This window comes from Condylura cristata, unplaced genomic scaffold (genome assembly GCF_000260355.1).
Source record: "Condylura cristata isolate star-nosed mole 26May11 unplaced genomic scaffold, ConCri1.0 scaffold00006, whole genome shotgun sequence".
NCBI classification, from domain to species: Eukaryota; Metazoa; Chordata; class Mammalia; order Eulipotyphla; family Talpidae; genus Condylura; species Condylura cristata.
The window spans coordinates 50,450,807-50,463,478 of record NW_004567107.1 but is presented as its reverse complement, the minus strand read 5'-3'; the positions used below and the strand labels follow the sequence as shown (position 1 = coordinate 50,463,478).

Genomic DNA, 12,672 nt, shown 5'->3' with positions numbered 1-12,672 from the left:
ATTTTTCTTTTTCTTTTTTCTTTCTGGCTTATTTCACTAAGCATGATCCCTTCCAGCTCCATCCATGTTGCTGCAAAAGGCATGAGTTTATCTTTCTGAGTTCATACCTGGACTGTTTGCCCCGTTCTAAGAGGTCTTACTTGGAACATCCATTCACTCCCTTTTTTTGTGTCCATCCAGGAGTTTGGTTACCCTGGGGAAAGCTTACTTCTCGTGGGAAGTGTTCATTTAGTCCTCAAACTGTCTTCACTTTTGTGTGAGAAGCAAGTATAGGATGAGGACATGAAATCCAAAGTTAGCAAGCAAATTGAAACTGTACTTTGAAACATGTGTTGTGGTCTTCAAAGAAACCACTGTAGAAGCCCGTGGAATTCATTTTCATCATGATTCAGGGGATTAAACTATATTTTTTCCCAAGTAAGATTTTTCATGGAGACTTACCGTTTAGATTTCAGCCCAGTTGACTGGCTGATGACTGATCCAGGGGAAGGCATCACGGTGGCAAGACCACTTCCCACCTGTAGTCTGGTTATTATGATTACTCAGTAACAAAACAGGTTCTTCAGCTGCTGCAGTTATGAATGTACTCAGGGTCTCTGTACCACCTTCAAGGCTCTATTAAGCTCCTCAAATTTGTGAACCTGTGAAATGAAATCCCCACAGCACCTGGCAACCTTGGCGTCTGCCTTGTGGATGAATGTAGAGGTCTGCCTCAGAGGCTTACGGAAATTCACCGTTGAGGGCAGAGACAACGCTGGTCCACACCAGGTTCTTCCTTGTGTGTTTGCAGATGAAGGTGGATATGGGTCTCCTGCTGGGTGAGGTCCAGGAAGCTGGCCAGCTGGGCTACAGCAGGGGGGTAGAGCGCCTCAGGGAGCTGCAGCCAGAGCAGAGCTGGGCCTGCTGCTGCATCTCTTTGGAAAAAACCTTCAGGTGCTGCAAGAGGGTTCCTTGGGGGTAGCTGTGGTGCACGCTGTGATAGTTGGGCACCACAGATGACAGGAACTTGGGGCAGGGATAGCTCAAAAGTTCCTCGTAGAACTAAATGTCCCCTTGCTGCATGCATAACCCCTTTGTGCTGGTATTTCTCCCAAAGCTGGAGGTCAGTGCTCACATCCATATGCATGGGGTACACTGTGGAGGCGGAGGCCAGCGGCACTTGCATCTGCTCATCTCACACATGTACCTGATCTTCTGGAACATGCTCTCAGTCCTTATATAGAGAGCAGGATAACGCCAAAGACACAGCTGGCATCCTGGCTCATCAGATATTCAAAACCAACATAATAATATGTGGTGACCTGGCACTCGGACACTCAGGAGCACATATTCTGCCTGTTCAGTTCTATAGCAGCGTGATGGCCTGGGTGTCTTCCCTCAGCAGGTAAACACGTGCAGAAGCTCCACCAGGCTGAAGTAGGCCAGCATTTTGTAGAAGGTATGCCGCCCATACCCCCACACTCTTGGGGTCACACCCACTGCATACACTTCTGACTGCCAGCTAATGTTGGACTTGTCCACCAGGGAATGAAGGACACTGAAGACAGAGTGAACATTCCAGATTTGGGGATTGGAACAAAGGACGTCAGTCTGCTCTGTTGACTTCTTGGCAGTATTACTGTGGCACTGACTAAATGACTAAAACTGATTGAAGAACTCATTGTTCACATCCCAGAGCCCATGGTTGGGTAGTTCAAGGGGAGCAGGACCATCAACAATAAGACTGTCATGGAAAAGATTGCAGTAGTTTGAATGGGATTCTACCCTCTTCATGTACTTCATAGAGTGGTAGAGTCTGATCTGAAATATGAGTAACGTTAGTGGTCTCTACACATTAGTTTGCAAACTAATTGGCTCTTCAGTGTGTTGGGCTCATCTCGTAGGTCAGAAGATTTCAGGGAGGTAAATATTTTCTAATTTATACAAGAATTTAATCTTGTCCTTTCTCCTCATTCTTAATTTTGTCATCATTTACAATAGCTTGCCACACTTTATTGAAGTGTTTTGACTATTATTTATCATACAGTTTTGAGGTTAATCTCTATCTTTTCACAATTTTCCATAGTTTGCAACATTTTAATTATGCTCAACACCTCTTAGGTTAAATTTCATCTATGCTTAGAGCAGATCAACTCAAATGAATCTCCTGTCTGAGTATGGTTTTTAAGAAATACCATGGTCTCACAGAAATATATCATTTGCAAATACATTCACTCACTTATTAATCAGCCATCAGTTAATAGGCTTATTCATTCCATTACCAACTAATACTTAGTATACTAGTGACAACAACAGGAAACAAGGCACATGATCTGAGTTCAGTTTTGTGGGGCTTATTGTCTAGTAGATGCACACTTTGTATGAGAATTGGAAGTAAAATACTATTCAGGGAACATCTGCTGTGTCAGTTGCTTCCACTCATGAAATTTGATTTAATCTTACAATATTTTTCAAGTTAGGCCTGACTGGAGTAATCTTTACTCTCATAATTTTAGAGATGGAGGTGATGAGACTTGAATCCAGAAATATAACCTATCTGGTCAACGTGGGCATGACTACCTTGGCCTCAAACTTTGATTACCTTTTTTTTTTTTAAAGATTTATTTACTTATTCGTACAGAATTGGGGTACAGGCCAGAGATGCAGAGGGTGAGAGGATTCACCAGAGACAGAGCAGGGAGCAGAACAGGCAGATCGACGAAGTACACTGCTGAGGGGAACAGCGGGCAGACCAGGAGAGGTCTGCCGCGCCATGTGGTCACCTCCGGGGCAGGCGGGGATCGAACTCATGCAGATGTGGCTTAAGCTTCTTTGTGTGTGCTTTAACCCACTGCGCCACCAGGGAGGACCCAAACTTTGATTACCTCTTTACATTCAATTCCCTTTCATTAATGATCCTGTCGTTCTTCAGCTGAGACTTTATGATAATAAAAATATAAACCAAGAGAACAGCCTCCCTGGTGGTCTATGGGTTAAGTGTCAGCTCTGTCACCACTGCAGCCTGAGTTCAACCCCCAGCGAAGGAGCTGACCCACATGATGGAGCAGACCTCTCCTGTCTTGCTGGCTGCTCCCCTCAGCAGTGTATTTCAGTCGATTCACCTGTTATGTTCCCCACTCTGTCTCTGGTGAAACATCTCACTCCCTGCACCTCTGGCCTATGCCCACTTTTTCTACACAAAGAAAACCCATAAAACAAAACCAAGAGTAGTAGCAACTGTCAATTCTTATGATTAACTAATGCCTGTCAAAGTGCTATATATTTATTTATTCTACAATTATCTCACAAAACCTGTGAAGGTGATCTTGTTATCATTCTCATTTTGTAGATGAGAAAACAGAAACACAGAGAGTTTAAACAGGTAGTGGAGCTGGGATTTGAACCCAGGTAGGCTCAGTGCCAGAAATGTGGTGTGCACCACCAATAACAGCCACCTCATCTCACAATACTTAACCAGATACCACCAAGTGATTCACATCATGTGTCCATAGATGCATGCATCATGGAGCAGCTGCTTGTGATGCTCTGCAATGTGAGGCCTCTGCTCCACGGGGTGACTGAAAAGGGAGTTGAGAGACACAGCTACATTGAAGGCATTGGGATGCTGCATTGGTGAATGGGTCTTTACAATGTTTGCTGCAAAATGCTTTTTTTTTTTTTGGTAATTGTGGAGTGGTTTTAGAATCCTCATGGGTTTGGGTTAAAAAGGCTTAGAAGGCTCCCATCTTACCATCTTATTTAGAATGACCTCCATCTGTGTCTACACACTTGCCTATTTTCTGGCTAGCTGGGCTTTGCTGCAGATTTACTGCAGGTTCACATGCTGGATTTGCCATTAATCCTTTGATCCTCATTGCCTCTGGGTCACACAAACAATTCTTTGAACATAATCTGATTTTTGAAAAAGTATATATTATTTTGAAACAAAGCATAGTTTTTTTTTTTTTAAGTCAAAGGCTATTTTATAGACTATTAGATGACAGACCTCGAGGCTGGTGGGGCTATAGTGCAATGAAATATGCAGCCTTAGCATGAAGAAATCTCTAATATAACAAGATCCTTTCAAATTAGAGCAATTTTCTGGTACGGTTAATTGCTTTTGTAGTCAGTTTTGGCATGATCGTGATTTGTTGTTCCAAGTCATGCTATGGACTAGAGGCATTCTGTGCCTTTTGCTCAGCTCACACAAGGCAATTTACACTTCATTGTTCTAGTTAAGATGAAAGTTGACGTTCAATTACAAAGTTGCGCAGCAATAACAAAAAAAAAAAAAAGAAAAGAAAAGAAAAGAAAAAAGAGAAGAAGAGATGAACAACAAATCCTGAATAGAATAAACCAGAGGATATTTGTTAAAAAATACCACTTCAAGAACACTTTGTGGGGTATGTGTTTGTGGTGTGTTTAAATCATTAAAACAAAGAGTCAGTTCACATTAGCCTGCTGTCAGAAAAACGTTCCTTGAACTTGCTCCTTGGTTCTGGGGTATGTTTCTATCTCCACCCCAAAGGGCTCTTGACCTCAGGATCTTGGGTGACAGGCATATCTACTGGGAATGATAGCGCCTAGACTGTAAAAAAGAGCAAACACAATTCTGCATGGTAAAAACAAAACACTGAAACCAGTAGATGAATTTATCACTTTGAAATTTCCTTTTCACAAAGGGCTGATAAAAGCTCTGAGCCAGGAATGTTGAGCAAGTGGTCTCTCTTCTGAGGTGTTCGTTTGTTCTCTGGGTGGTCCCACACGAGGTGCCTGAGGACTGCCACTCTCTTGTGTCACAGCTTTTACTATGATTTAGGAGAATTCTCTTTCTTTGTTTGTATATTTGCTCATTGGCCTTTATTTAATTTTATTGGTTCTTACTTTATAAATTACTGTATCAGGCCCTCCGTGGTGGCACAACACTTTAGGACGCTCTACAGCAAGTGAGTCACAGTAGCTTCAGTGCGAGTTCCATCCTGCCCCGGAGGTGACCTACAAGGTACAGCAGACTTCTCCTGACCCGGCCGCTGCTCCCCTCAGCAGTGTACTTAGTCTATCTGCCTGTCCTGCTCCCCGCTCTGTCTCAGGTGAATCCTTTCACCACCCCACCTCTGCACCTCTGGCTTGTACCCCCCACTTCTGTATGCATAAATAAATCTTTAAAAAATAAATTATTGTATCAAAGTAGTATATGGGTATCTACTTAAAGTCACCAGTAGGTTCTTGGGAATTGTGACTTTAAGGGAAACAAGGTATTAAAAAACCCAACTTTTACTGAACTATGGTGATGGCACAGGGTGATTTGGTGATGGGAAGCCTATGGGGATTTAAAAAATATATATAATAGTTTATTTTGATATCATGTTGTGCATTTTTCCATCTCAGTTGTAATCCCCATGGGCTTCCCATCACCAAATCACCCGTGTGTCATTACCATAGTCCAGGGCCTTTCCCTTCCCTCACTGTTTTTGATCTCACTATTATATTATTTAAAACAAACAAACAAAAAAAAACAAAAAAAAGCAACTTTACCATAGGCTATTTGACATAAAAGTTCCGCTAGCATATACCTGGTCACAAAAACATCTAGAGACTCCAAGCATGACTAATGTTAGACAATAACCTGTATTCATTCAGTCATTCATTTTCTTTCTTTCTTTCTTTCTTTTTTTAAGATTAATTTATTTATGCATTCAGAACTGACTGGGCTACAGGCCAGATGTGCAGGGGCAGTGAGAGGATTCAGCAGAGACAGAGTGGGGAGCAGAACAGGTAGGGCAACAGTGGGCCAGACAGGAGAAGTCTGCTGCATCCTATGTATTACCTCTGGGGCCAGAGATTGAACTTGCCCTGAAGTGGCTTCGGTTAGCTTGCAGTGCTGAAGTTTAACCTGCTGTGCTACCAGGGAGGGCCAATCATCACTTTCTATTTTTAATTATTCTAACAGATTATTCCTCACAGGTTTCATCCCATTTTCTCATTGCTGTTATATTTGTCTTTGGTGGTAGGTATGATATAAAAAAAAGCGTTTGTAGAGCTATGAATTGCAATCCCTAAAACAAATGCAATAATGTAAACCAGTGTTAACTCAGGGAAAAAGAAGCTACCAGCTTGCACTAGTGTGTGGGGATTGTGTATTTTCTCATTTAAATAATAATCCCTTACAAACAGATTGTAAGTTGGTGGTGTAGTATATTGTCTTTGGGCTGTGATGTGACTTTTTCATGGACAGATTCCCCAATATTAGGGCAATCTAAATACCTGAAAATATCTTTTTAAATCCCTTGAAGCAGTTCAATTTCTTTGGGCAAGTATATTATTTGATTTCCAAGGAATATTGTTCCCGGTAGTTAAGTACCATCCACAAATGTCATGTCAATCTTTGCTATGAAAGTCTTCCTTCATAGTAAGGTTGAACTACATGTGTTAGGCCAACCTTTTAATAACTGACACTTTTGAATTTGTCTGGTTGATTCATTCCAGTGACTAAATTAAGTGATAGGGTGAATACCAGTGTCCTGGCTACAAGGAACTGAGAAAGGGGAAGGGTCTTTAGTGTTTAATCACTCTCTCTTATTAATTAAACAATATTTTCTTCCTAGGTTTCATCCTGTTCTCATTCCTATTATAAAGACTCCTATTCTTGAGTCTTTCCATAGTACTGGAGGTGATTTGAATTTATTTTTAGATTATTTCTCACTCCTAGATACTTGGCTCTTTCTCTTTGCTAGAAATGCTACTCTTTTTTGTCTACTTTTTTCCTTGAAAATTTGTTGACATAAGGGCCCTCCCTGGTGGCAAAATGGGTTAAAGCACAACACTATGAGGCTATTCTCAGCCACTGCAGCATGAGTTCTATCCCCAGCGAGGGGCCTGACCCACATGGTACACAGCAGACCTCTCCTGACCTGCCCACTCCTCCCCTCAGCAGTGTATTTCAGTGCATCTGCCTGTTCTGCTCCCCACTCTGTCTCTGGTGGACCCTCTCACCTCTGCTCTACACCCCAGCTCGTGTATGCATAAAGAAATAAATCTTTAAAAACAAAAAGAAAATTTGTTGACATCACTTACTGGCAATTGTTCCTTCCCAGTGTTTTCTGTCTGGCCTGTATCTGTCGGTTCATCTTCAAATTATGTTTATTGAGGTAAAGTTGGTTTACATTGTTGTATCTGCTTTGGGGGTTATAGGTTTAAACATCTACAAATATATCTTATGTTTCACACTATATCTGCCACTGACACCCTAATAATCTACACGCCATTAGGTCCCCTCCCTCATCAGCTCCCACTCTCGCCAACATCTCCTTGTGGTTGTCTTAGTTTTGTCTATGCATTTTAAATTCATTTATTTTAGTGGTATTTCAAAAGGTGGTAGATAATTGCAGTTCTTTTTACCCTGTTATGCCAAATGTGCCCTTTTCAAAGCACTTTGAATAATAAATATTTCATGAATGTTATTTGCAAGGATGTTTGCTCTCCATAGTATGATTTTTAAAATTCCTGTCACTGATTATTTGTTACTTGATATCGACTTAGTTTTCAATTTGCATAGTGTCATGGTCTCCTGCTCTCCAGCCGATTCTTTTTGGACTGAGTACCTGTCAGATTCTAGGTCCTGACTTCTTTGTTGATCAGATGTTGCACCAATGGTAGACCTGGCTATTTCAATTTATCAGTGTAAAGAGCTACTTACACAGGGGTCTTTCCCGGTGGCCCAGCGGGTTAAAGCGCAGCACTATGAAGCTAGCTGCAGCTGTTTCATTATGAGTTGGATTCCCAGCCAGGGGTGGTGACCCACATGGTTAGCAGACTTCTCCTGTCTTGCCCATACTTCATCAATCTGCCTGTTCTGCTCCCCACTCTGTCTCTGGTGACTCCTTTGACCACCCCTGCACCTCTGGCCTGTACCCCAGTTCTGTATGCATAAATAAATCAATCTTTAAAAAAAATAGCTACTTAGCTACAATTAATTTTTTTTATAGAAATACAGGTAACATTAAATCTCACCATGGACTTAAGCAGTTATGAAGGATTTTTCCTACTTTCAGGTAGCCTACATATGCACTTTCAAAGCTTAAACCATTTGTATAAACTCAATCAACTGGGAATTCTCATTCCTTTAATGTCTAAAAAGTTTACTCGAATGACTAGAATTCGTAGCTTGTAGAAATCTATCCTCAGCAAAACTTGAGCAGATTCACAGGGAGCTCAAGTTCTGATCGTTTTCTCTGACAACTGTGTGCATGTTTTTTCTTTGGCCTGCACTGCTACAGTAAGATGTGAAATGCAGACCTTTTCAAATTCCAAAAAAATCTGCATTCACAAAGAGCATCTGTAAGCAGAGTTAAATTTAGTTTGGGAACTCAGTTGAATAGAGTTACTTGAGGAGAGTTTGAATTAGATTGAGTTCAAATGAATTCAAGTATTGAATTGAGAAGAGTTTTAATCGAGTAACATCAAATTGGGAAGATTTTGATTTAAGTAGAGATTGAGTGCAGTAAAGACTGAGGTTGTGGAGAGGCTGATTTGACTAGAGTGAATTGAATAGATATCAGAAATAGTTGAGTTGAGTTTGATTTTTATCAAGACTGAGTTGAGCAGAGAATAAACTGGATAGTTTGGTCAACAATTTGATGACATATGTCTTAGAGGTCATAGTTCACATAGAAGTGTAAACTAAAAAGACCAAAACAAGTTCTCCAAAACCCATTTAGACTAGGCCTTCCAGGGTCATCTTTTGGCTTTTTTCATAGGACTAGGGTTTTAACACAAGGTATTTTCCTTGCTCTGTTCTCTTACCTTTTTTCTCTTGCTACCCTTCCCCCACTCATTTTAAAACAACAAAGAAATTCCTCTCCTTTTTCTCAGAGGAGTTTCAAGATCTTTTCTGACAGCCAGATTCCTAGTGTCTCAACTTACACTCCAAGTGCTAATCAAAGTACTTCTCAGAAACTATTTCATTTCTAGGAAAGTAAGGTAAAACTGCTAAAATAACACTTTTTTTTTACTTTATTATCTTAATTTAACTAATGATAAAACTACAAAATGCTTCTCTTTTTTGGAGTACATTGAATCGAATGCTATGAGTAAGTTTGTCAATATCAACATGCATATAAAAAATGAAAGTTAAATGTTTGCTCACTGGAAAACTCTAAGCTATTCTTGCTTATCTATACATTGGTACAATTCTTTGTTGTTCCAATAAATAAATTGGTCAAATGGCAATGATAATTTATTTAAATTGATTAACTTAAATTTTTGGTGATGGAAAGAGAAAGCCACATGGTACAGTCACATCACCACCCACCTACATCTCTACATTTAGATTTATGAAGTTATGTATACCATTTGCTGAGCATACAAGTAGCTGAAATGACATTTCCCATGTTAGATATAAAATTTCAAAGTAGATGAAGATAATAGGCTGAATGTTTACTAGGTGCTGAGCAATGTACTGGGTAGAAGAGATGTATAAGTGGCAATTTTTCAGGGAAACAGAATCATCCAAATGAGAACACACAAATAAATGACTTTTAGCTAATATTAAAGAGCTTACATTTAAGGATGATGGTGTGGGCTAAAGATCTGTGCTTTAAGACTTTGGAGAAGGGCAGGTTGTTAAGTTGTACCTGACTGAAAGCCCGTGAGGGAACCTCACCTCACTGTTCCAAGCAAGGGGGATATTCTTATGCAGTGAAGGGGAGGGTTTGGACAAAACGAGATTTGTGGGGACTGACAAAGTGAGAGCAAGAGGCAGTAAGGAAGATATCCATGGGAGAAGAGTAGTTCTTGGGGAGTATGAGCAGCTGAATTCTGCTGGGTGGGCATTGCTTGGGTTTTAGACTGAAGAGCCAGGACTTTGTCTCACAGAAAGGATGACACTGTCTGGATCTGAGTGCATAAATTTCAAGGAACGCGAGAATTGTTTAGCTGTGAGTACATCTCACAGTTGTGGAGTTTTTTCATTAGATTTCACAATGCATCTGGATCTGTCTCAGCAGAAAGAAGGAGAACAGTTTTTTTACTCTTGCAATAAGAATGTGAAGGAAAAAAGTTTTTTAAAGAAGTTCAAAAGATTTTCTTGTGATAAGGTAGATTAAAATTAGAATGCTTCTGACAGCATGTTTGCCTGTCTATGTCTGCAGAGGGGCTAGGCCATCTTGAAGTGGTATCTGTTAATAAGAGAAAAACTTATGTCTCTTGAATGGAAGCCGACTTGGGAGGCTTATTGCATTAGGTTGATGAATCCCCTGAGGTGCTGGTGCCATCAAAGACCACCCTAAATTATTTCATCAGAGTGAGGAAATCATATCTGCTTATTGTATTCTTTTGTATATACTCTTTTTTTTTTTTTTTTAAAGATGGATATATACTTACAAGTGAGTTTTAGTCTCTTCTGTCTATGAAGCTGTAAATGGTCTGTGGAACCAGGGTACAGGAGGAATGATCTGTTTCACTTTCAGAATCTTTTGAGCAGTCCTGTTATCCCATATCAATCTAAGCAACAGAATCATGCCCATATTTGATGATATATGTACAACTGTTAGTGGCAGAATGCGGGTCACCCTGGGGCCCTCAAACTGCCTGATCAAAGTGAGTTTTTTTTTTAAAGATTTATTTATTTATGCATACAGAACTAGGGTACAGGCCAGAGGTGCAGGGGCAGCAAGCGGATTCACCAGAGACAGTGGGGTGCAGAACAGGCCGACTAAGGAAGTACACTGCTGAGGGGAGCAGCGGGTGGGTCAGGAGAGATCTGCTGTGTCATGTGGATCACCTCAGGGTTGGGCGGGGATCCAATTCATGCTGAAGTGGCTTTAGCTTCTCAGTGCTGTGATTTAACCCACTGCGCCACCAGGGAGGGACCTCAAAGTAAGTTTTGCTATCAAATGCATTAAGAAAAAACATGGGAGACCCTCCCTGGTGGTGCAGTGGGTTAAAGCACAGCACTGAGAAGCTAAAGCCACATCCGCATGAGTTCGATCCCCGCCTGCCCTGGAGGTGACCACATGGCGCGGCAGACCTCTCCTGACCCGCCCGCTGCTCCCCTCAGCAGTGTACTTTGTCGATCTGCCTGTTCTGCTCCCTGCTCTGTCTCTGGTGAATCCTCTCACCCTCTGCATCTCTGGCCTGTACCCCAGTTCTGTATGAATAAATAAATCTTAAAAAAAAAAAAAAGAAAGAAAAAACATGGGTTGGTGCATGAGAAGTCCAGTAGAAACAACTTTAATACAATTAGTGTGTGTTAAAGAGAAAGAATATAGTTTCCAAATCAAGCACCCAAAGTTATCCATCCCCTTGTGGGTAAGTCTCCAGCCAAATAAGGTTGGCCCTAAGCAGGACTGTTGAGGTCCAAAAGTTTGCCATGGGTCTAAGGTACTTTCTGGTGGGGACCCATAGGAAAGGGGCAGAAAGGGCCAGGCAAGTCTGGAAGGAAAGGCTGCCCTTGTCAAGATAAAGGCTTCCATTGCCAAGATAAAGGCTGCCATTGTCAGCCTCCCTGCAGTATCATCCATGTTTCTGTCTTTTACAAGTGTCTCCTTCCATGACCCCCAAGTCCCTGGTACAAGCCCAAGGCTGAGAAGCAAGAGCATGTTCTTCATGTCTCTCTGCTCCACGTGCCTCCTCCAGTCTTCTTTCTCCATCTCTCTTTGTTTCTTCCTTTTCTTCCTCTCAGTCCATTCCCCAGTCTTTTCTAGCTTCGTCTCCCTGCCCATTGCCTCCCTTTCTTACCTAGAACTACCCCTTCCCCTGGGGATTACACTGTTATACAATATAATTAACATTAATGTGGAAATATGATTTGAGTTGATATAATGTTACATTTGGTGAACATGAATATTTATTCATTTTAATTTTGCATAGTAAAAAAAATGGAACTAATTTATACTTTCCTGGGGTCTGTGTTAGGTCTAACATTTTTATAAACTATCGATTGAACAGACTGGAAGACTGTGGGCATTATGTGTGAGTGCCTTGTGCCTGAAAGAACTCTGGAGGGAAACCTTCTGAGAACATTCTGGTGGAGGAAGAAGGGATTGCCATCTTAATTAAGACTCCGAAAGAGGGTTTGAAGGCTCTGGAGCTGAAGTCTATACTCAGTCTAACTCAACTCTCCCTCTGAATCCCCTGATGTGTAATACCTAAAAACTTGTTTCTCCATTTGACCCTGTAACCTGCTCCTATCCCCGGCCCTGGCCACTTCCTCCAATTACACATGGCAGAAGGGAGCCAGCCTTCCTTTCCCAGTTCTCAAGAGATGACCCAGATGTTTCCTGGCAAGCAGAAGAGAAAGCCTAAACCTGGGGCACTGGGGTCATGGGGCAGGGAGTGACTTATAGACTTAGCAAGGCACAGGAAAAGGGCTAATCATAATTGACCAGTGAGCACATGTGAGGAGCTCTCTGGACACCAGGGGAAATAATTTGGGGGAAACTTTGCATGGGATTAGATTTCTGCCTATAGATGGAAAGTCTTGTCCTTAACACTGTAGTATTATTGCACTGTTGGTGATACATCAGATTTATCCACAGGCTGGCGAGGTTGAGGCACTTCAGTTCTTTTCATCAGTCTTGTTTGCCTGCCTGCTTTCCTTCAGCATGTCGGGCTCATGTGTTCATCAAGCAAGCTTCACATGAGAGGTTGGTTGCATAGACAATCTCTTTATGTGCCTTTAAAAATTGTCCCGGA

At 41.4% G+C, this 12,672-nt stretch overlaps 1 pseudogene; it reads right to left on the bottom strand.

Moving 5' to 3' along the window:
* Window positions 1-587: 587 nt before the first annotated feature.
* On the bottom strand, window positions 588-1,782 carry LOC101618811 (annotated as a pseudogene).
* Window positions 1,783-12,672: the final 10,890 nt, after the last annotated feature.